Here is a 9,617-nt window from a genome sequence, read left to right as displayed (position 1 = left end):
TATAAATTTTCTACAGTGCTTTCCTATGCCCAAATAACCATCCTCCACCAAATTTCAGCTCAATCCATTCATTAGTTTGAGCCCAGCTTCAACATCCATATTTCTGCCCGATGTGGTACTTTGGAAAGCAAGTGCCATCCAAACTCCTCCATTTGAGCTGAAAATTTGCCAAGATAGTCTCCCTATTATATGATCATACTCAGCCAAAACTCAGGCCCATTGGCCTTGTGAATTTCCCGTACCGCTAATCAAACACTTGGCTGCTAATTCATGTTTGAGCATAGTTCGGTCTCCTCGTGAGATTCTTCTATTGTTATTTTCTTTCTAGCATCTACCTGGGGAGTGCCCAACCTACTAGACATGCCTAGGCTACCCATAACACATGGCAATGCCACGGTCACGCGGTGACCACGCGGCGGGCATGCGAATCTACGCGCTTTGGAGTTGGGGCCCTGGGCCACCATCCAAACATCGACGTATCACCACCAAACCATGTATTTCTGATTAAATAGATATTTATGTAATTAGAAATGATTTTTGTAAAAAATAAATAGCAAACTATGAGGCAGCCGCAGTTCAAATTTGCCCCACTTCGAGCTGAATTGGCGGAAATTTGTCTTTTTCACCAGAGGTGGATCAAAACTTTTTACACCCAACCATTTTGTCAATTGTGCATTAAATATGGCCTAGTATTTTAGAAAAATGATTTGGTCCAATTTTGCAACAAATATTTGGTAGGCCCTTCACAAAAAAAACATTTTGAGCACTCGAAAAATGGAAAATGAATTTTTCGTTCAAAGAAAATGAAAACTTCCTTAGGCAACATTGTTTGTCATTCCAATATGCACCCTTGTGCACAATATTAGATCATCTGAACAAACTATGCCATGAATGTGGCCATAAGATTGAGCATTTGGGTTGAAAGCCATGTCTTCACACATGATAGCACATTTCTGAGAACACTTTTTTAAAATAATTGCCATATTACAAGTTTATTATTTTTCCTGGTAACTTGGTCACATATAATGACACAATGCGAAGGTTTTCCAATTTTTTGATTTTTTTTGAATTTTTATGCCCGTTTCAAAATGCGGTCAAAACGGCGGGAATGACCGTTCCTAGCTAGTGGTTGAATCTTAGAATTTTTTTGGTGTTTCTCTGACTAAATAGATACTTTTGTACATAGAAATGATTTTTGTAAAAAAATAAATAGCAAACTATGAGGCAGCCGCAGTTCAAATTTGACCCGCTTCCTACTAAATCGGCGGAAATTTGTCTTTTTCACCAGAGGTGGATCAAAACTTTTTACACCCAACCATTTGGTAAATTGTGCATGAATTATGGCCTAGTATTTTATAAAATTGATTTGGTCCAATTTTGCAACAATTATTTGGTAGGTTCTTCACAAAAAAAATCTCAATTGGGGCACTCGAAAAATGGAAAATGATTTTTTCGTCCAAAGAAAATGAAAATTTCCTTAGGCAACATTGTTTCCCATTCCAATATGCACCCTTGTGCACAATATTAGATCATTTCAACAAACTATGCCATGAATGTGGCCATAAGATTGATCATTTGGCTTGAAAGTCATTGATCTCCACACATGATAACTCGTTTCTGAGAACACTTTTTAAAAAGAATTACCGTATTACAAGTTTATTATTTTTCCTGCTAACTTGGTCACATATAATGACACAATGCGAAGGTTTTCCATTTTTTGATTTTTTTATGCCCGTTTCAAAATGCGGTCGAAACGGCGGGCTTGGCCGTTCATAGCTAGTTGTTGAATCTTGAATTTTTTTGGTGTTTCTGTGATTAAATAGATATTTTTTACCTAGAAATGATTTTTGGAAAAAATAAAGAGCAAACTATGAGGTAGTTGCAGTTCAAATTTGACCCGCTTCCTACTGAATCGGCGGAAATTTTTCTTTTTCACCAGAGGTGGATAAAAGCTTTTGACACCCAACTGTTTGGTCAATTATACATTAAATATGAACTAATATTTTAGAAAAATGATTTAGTGCCATTTTGCAACAAATGTATGGTAGTTCCTTCATAAAAAAACACATTTTGGTCGCTCAGAAAATGGAAAATGGTTCTTTTGAGCAAAGAAAATGAAAACCTCCCGAATTAACATTGTTTGTCATCCCTAAATACACACATGTACAAAATATTGGTTTATTTGAACTAACTATAAGAGGTTAAATGTTTTCCATTTTTTTAATGAATTTCCTATGCCGATTTTCAAAATGTGATCAAATTTGACCGCGCGACCGTTCTTAGTTAGGTGCTTAATAATGCAAAAATCTCGGTTTGTCCATGATGAAATAGCTACTTTTGTAACTAAAAATGTTTTTTTGAAAAAGATAAATAGAAAACTATAAAACACATGTAGTTCAAATTTGACCCGCTTCTTGCCAAATTGACTGTTTCACGAAATAGCTAGAAAGATTGGAAATTAAATCAAACTGATAATCATCCATGAAAGGTGGTCTAACTTAAGTGAAAATCTTAGTGATGCCATTTTGCGAAATATTTTCGGTAGTTGCTTCAACCCCCCTATTTTTAGCACTAAGAAAAGTAATTTTTAATAGCTCATTTTTGAACCAATCAGGACGCAGCCCACTGATCACCCCCTTTATTCGATCTGAGCCGTCCACCCTACTGATCCAGCGTCTCTCGATCCCCTCCTTCCCGAGAAACCCTAGGGCGATGCTGCCCCTCCTCTCCCCGATCCAAATCCCTCCTCCGCCGCCCCTCCTCCCCCATCCAGATCCAGATCCCTCCCCCACCCCTCCTGTCCACTCCCGCAGCCGAAGCCCCTCCCTCACCGTCGACGACCCACGCCGCCGCCGCACACTACCGCGCCCTCCCCTCACCCTGGCCCAATTCAATCCAACCCCGCGCGCACACCACTGCAGCCGCCGTCGACCCCTTCCTCCCTCCCCTCCCTCACAGCCATGGCATTCGCGCTCCCCCGCCCTCGCCACTGCCTCCTCGGCGGTGTTCCCCTCCTTCTCAGCCGCCTTCGCGGCGCCGAGGGCCGGCGCCACCGCGGCTAGGAGAGTCTCGCTCCACGGGGCCGTACCCGCGACCTGCTACCCCGCGCCCGCGCCAACTCCGGCGCTGCTCCACCCTCGCCCGTCCCACCCGCCGCTCCCGACCCGGCGGCGGCGCCGAGGCCGTCCCCGCCCACCATGACTTGGATGCCAAGTGGGACGCCTGCCTCGACCTCTCCATCCGTCGCATTGCCTACGCCCCTCGCCGGCTTCGGGGGCCTCATCCTCTTCTGTAAGCTCCCCTCTGTCCCACCTCTCCCTTCCCCTCGCTGCATCGCGAGATCTGTTCACTGTGCCTCCATTTGTATCTCGAGATATATTAGGCCGGCTGCCTTTGCTCTGATCGACAGGTTGGAGTCACGGATGAGTTGAACTCTCCCCTTTTCTCCTAAGATGACATACTTGCTTTCTTTCTCTGGACCTGATTACTAGAGTTATAAGCCATAGTTCTGAGTACAAGCCATATAAATATTAAAAGATAACCATGAACCAAATTACCAGAAGTCATCTTCGGGGGTGCTTTGCTGACTTTAACAGATGTAGATGATACCATCACAGAGACCCTTGTCAGATGTAATGGCTACAATAACATTCTTCTTGACATTTACCCATGGCACTAGACAACAGCAGCAAGACCGTACTGCACTGCTGCTGAACTGTTGGCCTGGCTGTGCTCTGTATCTTGATTTGGTTTTAAGTAGCAAGGAGTGCCTTAGTACATTTTCTGTCATGTGGTGATAGTACTTAGCATTATGTTCTGTTTTGTGTTGTACTCCAATTAGGTGCTTGAAATTTCGTTAGTACCCAAGCCAGGACTCTGATCTGCCCAGTAGTACAGATTTTTGTTCTTCATTGCTTGCTACTGTTTTGTGGTTTGTTATCTTTCTTTGGCACCATGCATGTCTTTTTTAATGTTTTGATATGCCCATTATTCGGTGAATACTGATTACTAGTGGATCTATTCATATGGTCATCGAGTATGAGTCATAGTAATTCTCAAATTCTGCAAATAGATGTAGGTTTCTCTGTGCTAGATTTACTACACATTCTCAAATTCTCCAACATTCTATTTGTTTTCAATGTGCCATTCGATTTGGAGGATATGATGATCCTTTCCCCAGATGATTGGCAATGAACATGCTGAGCGCTATTATTTCTCTTCAGAGAAACCAAGCCAGTATTCTGATCCTCCTAGCCATTGCACATGCCTGTATTCATATGTCCATTGTGGATAATTCTATGCTTTAATAATTCTCCTGATATATCACTGTTTATTAGTAGGAGATTTCTTCTGCTTGGCCATAACAGCAATTTCATGTTGTTTCTTTTGTAATTCGATGGTTGACAGTCTGATATCAAATAATGTGGTTCCTTTCTTGTTTGTTTTGATACCCACATACCTGCCCTGTATTAGCTGTTCCCTTTAATGCATGCTGGAAAGTAATGTTACACTTCTATTTGTAGACGACAACGACAATGTCTTGCTCTGGTTGCTGTTGTCCAGTTTATATTCGAGTGTGCATGATTTTATCTATAGCTGGCACTATGGATAGAGCTATGTGTGTAATCTGAGTTGTTTCTGTTATTGTTCTATCCATTTTATTGTGTTACCTTAAGCTGTCATGTTAAGGAAAACCTGAGAACACTTGCTTATGAGAACCAATTGGATTTCTTAGATATATCCAAGTGAGTTGTACTGTTACTATGGCAGTGAAATTTATCTATGTGAGATTAGAATTTGAGTGCCATCATTCATCTTATGCTATCTTGTCCTCCGTGATAACTGTTGACTTGCAAGATACAATGTTGAATTGCTATATGATGCATGTTTGTGATGTTAGTATGCGTGCTTTGACTAGTAATATTAGATCTTGCCTACTGAAGATGCATATTTCTTAACGAATTTTTGTCATGCTGCATAATAGTCTTGATTATTTGTCATTATTGACATGCATGCTAATTAATCTGTGCAGGATGGTGGTCGGGTGTCAACAAGGAATGGAAATTGATGGAGATCCCTACGTGTGCGTCGTTGGTATACCATGCATGCTGGTAGCAGATTGATCAAGACGTCAACAACAAGAAAATACTATTCGTGTCATGCACAAGTGCACCACAAAGAAGAGCACCGGTCCGTCTACTTCTTGCTGCTCCGACCCAAGTGCTGGCTGGCACCATGGAAGGTATCTCTCTCCCTCTCCTCATGCTCTACCCTGGGTACAATCCTATTTGCTTACTACACCACCACATTAGCCATCAAATTTGTGACAAGAAAACTGAAACCCTCTTCCTTTCTTCCGAGAGGAGAGGTCAGGTCCTTGCTTGCTAGAGTCGATCTATTTATCTGCATTGTGAAGTAACAACGGTTCTTTGGTCCATGTTAAGATGTCAAGAAACTGTTTGTTTGTTGAAACAACCATCAGTCACTCTCAGATACTGCTGACTGCTTTCTGTTTCTAGTATAGTTCAAGCTTCTTTGCCATGTATTTCATTAGGATGTGAACAATCTACTACATGCTCACAAAGCTATAGACTTCAATTTTTTGTTTCTTTGCTGTCAATGTTTGCCAAGCTATTTAAACGATGATGACAAACTGAAATCATGAATACTCGTATAGAAACTTGACCAATCATCTTGTTTAATTTGGTGATGTTCCTACATGCTAAGAGCTAATCTGCTGCATTGTCATTCAACTTTCATTGACAGTTTTAGTTTCGCTGAAATCATGTTTTCTTTTCTATGCTGATGTCTGTGGACGAACACTACTAGCTCCAGAAGGACCAACATTACCATCAAGTACGCCATCGAGGTAATTCACCAATCCATCATCAACTATGCTTTGCTCTCCTTAGTTTTGCTCTTTGCTGTAAAGACAAAGAAAATTGAAGCTATGTAGATTAATTGATCTGAAGAGGGTCAAAGAGGATGTGACAATATGTTTACTGCCTTGTTATCTTCTGCTTGATCTGACACTATTTATGTCCAAACCTGGGAGTATATTTTTTGCTTGTCGTCATCACCCATTTGTTGGGTCGTATAAGTGTATCTGTTGTCTGATTTGCTCCATCATATTTCCTGATGTACTTCTACATATATATGTTGGTTGTAATCTGCTTGAATGATCCAAGTACTTGATATTCCATTCTGTTCTTGTAGGTGAATGGAGCTTGTGTTGTTGGTAGAACTCTGTTGATGACTTCTTCCTATGTTGAAGAGCATGTTCTGTGGTATCCAAGAGTAGCGGTTTATTTGTAGATCCCAATATTTATGATTGTGTGGATCTGGGTGAAGTTTCTAGTTCCTGGGTATGCAAGATTCGATGGTGAAACTGGTTGATGTGATGCGAATGAGTGTATGGAAATTGGTTGTTGTGATGTGAATGAGTGTATGGAGTTTCACGTGTTCTGTTCTGTATAGCATATTGTAATAAACTTATTTTAGCTGTTATTTGAAGATTTTCATATGCTTTCTCTCTTCTATCTGTTTGATATATATATTGCTTATTAATAAGCTGTGAAAAACCTGGCAATTGGGACCCATCTGAAAACTGGAGCTGACAAAAAAAGCTGGAAATAAAAAAGAAATGGACTGTAGAATGTCGTGCGCTAGAAAATAAAAAGGCCAAATTGTAGGGGCAGGCCCGTGTAGCTAACTGAAATTAACGTAAAATACATATATTAAAAGGGTTTGCCTAAAAAATAATATATGGGCCGAATTACTGGGCTAGGCCCATGTAGCTAGAGAAAATCAACAGAAAAATATACAGTAAAAAGGCTGAATTAATGGGCCCGGCCCATGTAAAGCATCGAATTGGACCGGGCTGATTCTTATCCACGTCGGCTTCGCCACGCTGGATCCTACGTGGCTCGGGGAGGCTGCTAGTGACCAAAAAATTGGTCGTGGAACCAACGACCTTTTACATATCACAAAGAAGGTCGTTAATTTCAGTTTACGACTGCCAGCTTTTGACCATCTGTTTTTGGTCAAAAAAAGATAGCAAATGAAAAACAATAACCTTTTAGTGACTAATAGTGATGGTCGCAAGTTGACATATTTCTTGTAGTGTAGCCGTGTGTGGTGCCCCTCCACAGTTTTCCACCTCGGTCATATTGTCGTAGTGCTTAGGCGAAGCCCTATGTCGGTAACTTCATCATCACCGTCACCACGCCATCGTGCTGACGAAACTCTCCCTCGGCCTCAACTCGATCAAGAGATCGAAGAACGCCACCGAGTTGAACGTGTGCAGATCGCGGAGGTGCCGTGCATTCGGTACTTGGATCGGCTGTATCGCGAAGACGTTCGATTACATCTGCGTTACTAAACGCTTACGCTTTCGGTCTACCCCGCTCGTTTCTATGCTCATCCTAGATAGATCTTGCGTGATCGTAGACAAATTTTTTGAAATACCACGTTCTCCAACACCGTCAGCGTCATTCGAAACAGATTGTCCGCCAGGACCCCTTCCAAAGATTACTTTTAAATCCTTGACCATATCAAGTACATCATCACCAGTACGGTGGCGAGGCTTCGTCCGGTGATCTGCCTCACCTTTGAAATGCTTGCCTTTCTTTCTTATGGGATTCCTGCTCGAAAGAAATCGACGATGTCCCATGTACACATTCTTCTTACAATTATCCAAATATATATTGTTGGTATCATCCAAACAGTGCGTGCATGCGCGGTATCCCTTATTTGTGTGTCCTGAAAGGTTACTGGGAGCAGGCCAATCATTGATGGTCACAAACAACAACGCATGTAGGTCGAAGTCTTCCTGATTGTGCTCATCCCACGCACGTACACCTTTTTCATTCCACAGTTGTAAGACTTATTCAACTAATGGCCTTAGGTACACATCAATGTCATTGTCAGCTTGCTTAGGGCCTTGGATGAGCACTGGCATCAAAATGTACTTCCACTTCATGCACAACCAAGGAGGAAGGTTATACATACATAGAGTCATAGGCCAGGTGCTATGATTGCTGCTCTGCTTCCCAAAAGAATTAATGCCATATGCACTTAGACCAAACCATGCGTTCCTTGCATCATCTGCAAAGTCCCTCAACTTTCTCTCAATTTTTCTCCACTGCGACCCATCAACGGGTACTCTCAACTTCCCGTCTTTCTTACGGTCTTCTTTGTGCCATCGTATCAACTTGGCATGCTCCTTGTTTTGGAATAAATATTTCAACCGTGGTATTATAGGAGCATACCACATCATCTTGGGAGGAATCTTCTTCCTGGGGCGCTCGCCCTTAACATCACCAAGGTCATCGCGGCTGATCTTATAGCGCAATGCACCGCATACCGGACATGCATTCAAATCCTCGTACTCACCGCGGTAGAGGATGCAGTCATTAGGGCATGCATGTATCTTCTGCACCTCTAATCCTAGAGGGAATACAACCTTCTTTGCTTCGTACATACTGTCGGGCAATTCATTGTTCTTTGGAAGCATCTTCTTTAACATTATCAGCAACTTTCCAAATCCCTTGTCAGATACACCATTCTCTGCCTTCCATTGCAGAAATTCCAGTGTGGTGCCCAGCTTTTTCTTGTCAGCTTCGCAATTTGGGTACAATGATTTCTTGTGATCCTCTAACCTGCACTGCAACTTCAGCCTCTCCTTTTCACTTGCGCCGTTTCTCTTTGCATCGGCAATGGCCCGACCAAGATCATCAGCGGGCTCATCTGATGCCTCTTCTTCAGCTTCTTCCCGCATTGCCTCTCAGCTTCTTCCCCTATTGTTGTACCATCGTATTCAGGGAACCCATGGCCAGGATAGCTATCGTCGTCCTCTTCTCCTTCATTGTCTTCCATCATAACCCCTCTTTCTCCGTGCTTGGTCCAAACATTATAGTGGGGCATGTAGCCGGACTCATAGAGGTGGATGTGAATGGTTCTTGACTTAGAGTAATTCTGATCATTCTTAAAGACAGCACATGGATAACACATAAAACCATCCGCTCGCTTGTTTGCCTCAGCCGCAAGCAAAAAAGTACGCACGGCATTAACGAACTGGGGAGAGCATCGGTCATCGTACATCCATTGTTGGCTCATCTTCATTACACAACATCGAAAAGACCAAATTAATACAAGTTCATACATAAAGTTCATACACACTTATTCTCATAAGACAACATACAAACTCTCTAGCTAAAGCACTTAAATGCAACAACAAATGCGATCAAGATCGCAACTAAGGTAACAATTGATCCAACAACATAATGATACCAAGCCTCACTATCAACAGCATATTTTCTAATCTTTCTAATCTTCAAGCTCATTTTCTCTATCTTGATCTTGTGATCATCGATGACATCGGCAACATACAACTCTAGTTTCATCTTCTCTTCTTCAATTCTTTTCATTTTTTCTTTCAAATACTCGTTTTCTTTTTCAACTAAATTTAACCTCTCGACAAGAGGGTCGGTTGGAATTTCCGGTTCACATGCCTCCTAGATAAAAATATCTATGTCAACTTGATGGGCATAATTTGTCATAAACACGAAATGCAACAAATAGTTATAAAAGAGAATATACCACATCTGAATCATAAA

At 41.7% G+C, this 9,617-nt stretch overlaps 1 long non-coding RNA gene and 1 other non-coding gene across 2 annotated transcripts; both read left to right on the top strand.

Moving 5' to 3' along the window:
* The first annotated feature begins 2,666 nt into the window (after window positions 1-2,666).
* On the top strand, window positions 2,667-6,523 carry LOC109771430 (uncharacterized). The gene is made up of 4 exons (XR_002234806.4): window positions 2,667-3,291; window positions 5,033-5,242; window positions 5,830-5,869; window positions 6,217-6,523. It is a non-coding gene; the product is annotated as an uncharacterized lncRNA (long non-coding RNA).
* Window positions 4,156-4,250, top strand: LOC120967581 (small nucleolar RNA Z103). The gene has a single exon (XR_005761315.1). It is a non-coding gene; the product is annotated as a small nucleolar RNA Z103 (small nucleolar RNA).
* Window positions 6,524-9,617: the final 3,094 nt, after the last annotated feature.

This window comes from Aegilops tauschii, chromosome 6 (assembly GCF_002575655.3).
Source record: "Aegilops tauschii subsp. strangulata cultivar AL8/78 chromosome 6, Aet v6.0, whole genome shotgun sequence".
Classification (NCBI taxonomy): domain Eukaryota; kingdom Viridiplantae; phylum Streptophyta; class Magnoliopsida; order Poales; family Poaceae; genus Aegilops; species Aegilops tauschii.
Note: the sequence above shows the minus strand (reverse complement) of the source record. Positions and strands in the feature narration are given on the sequence as shown.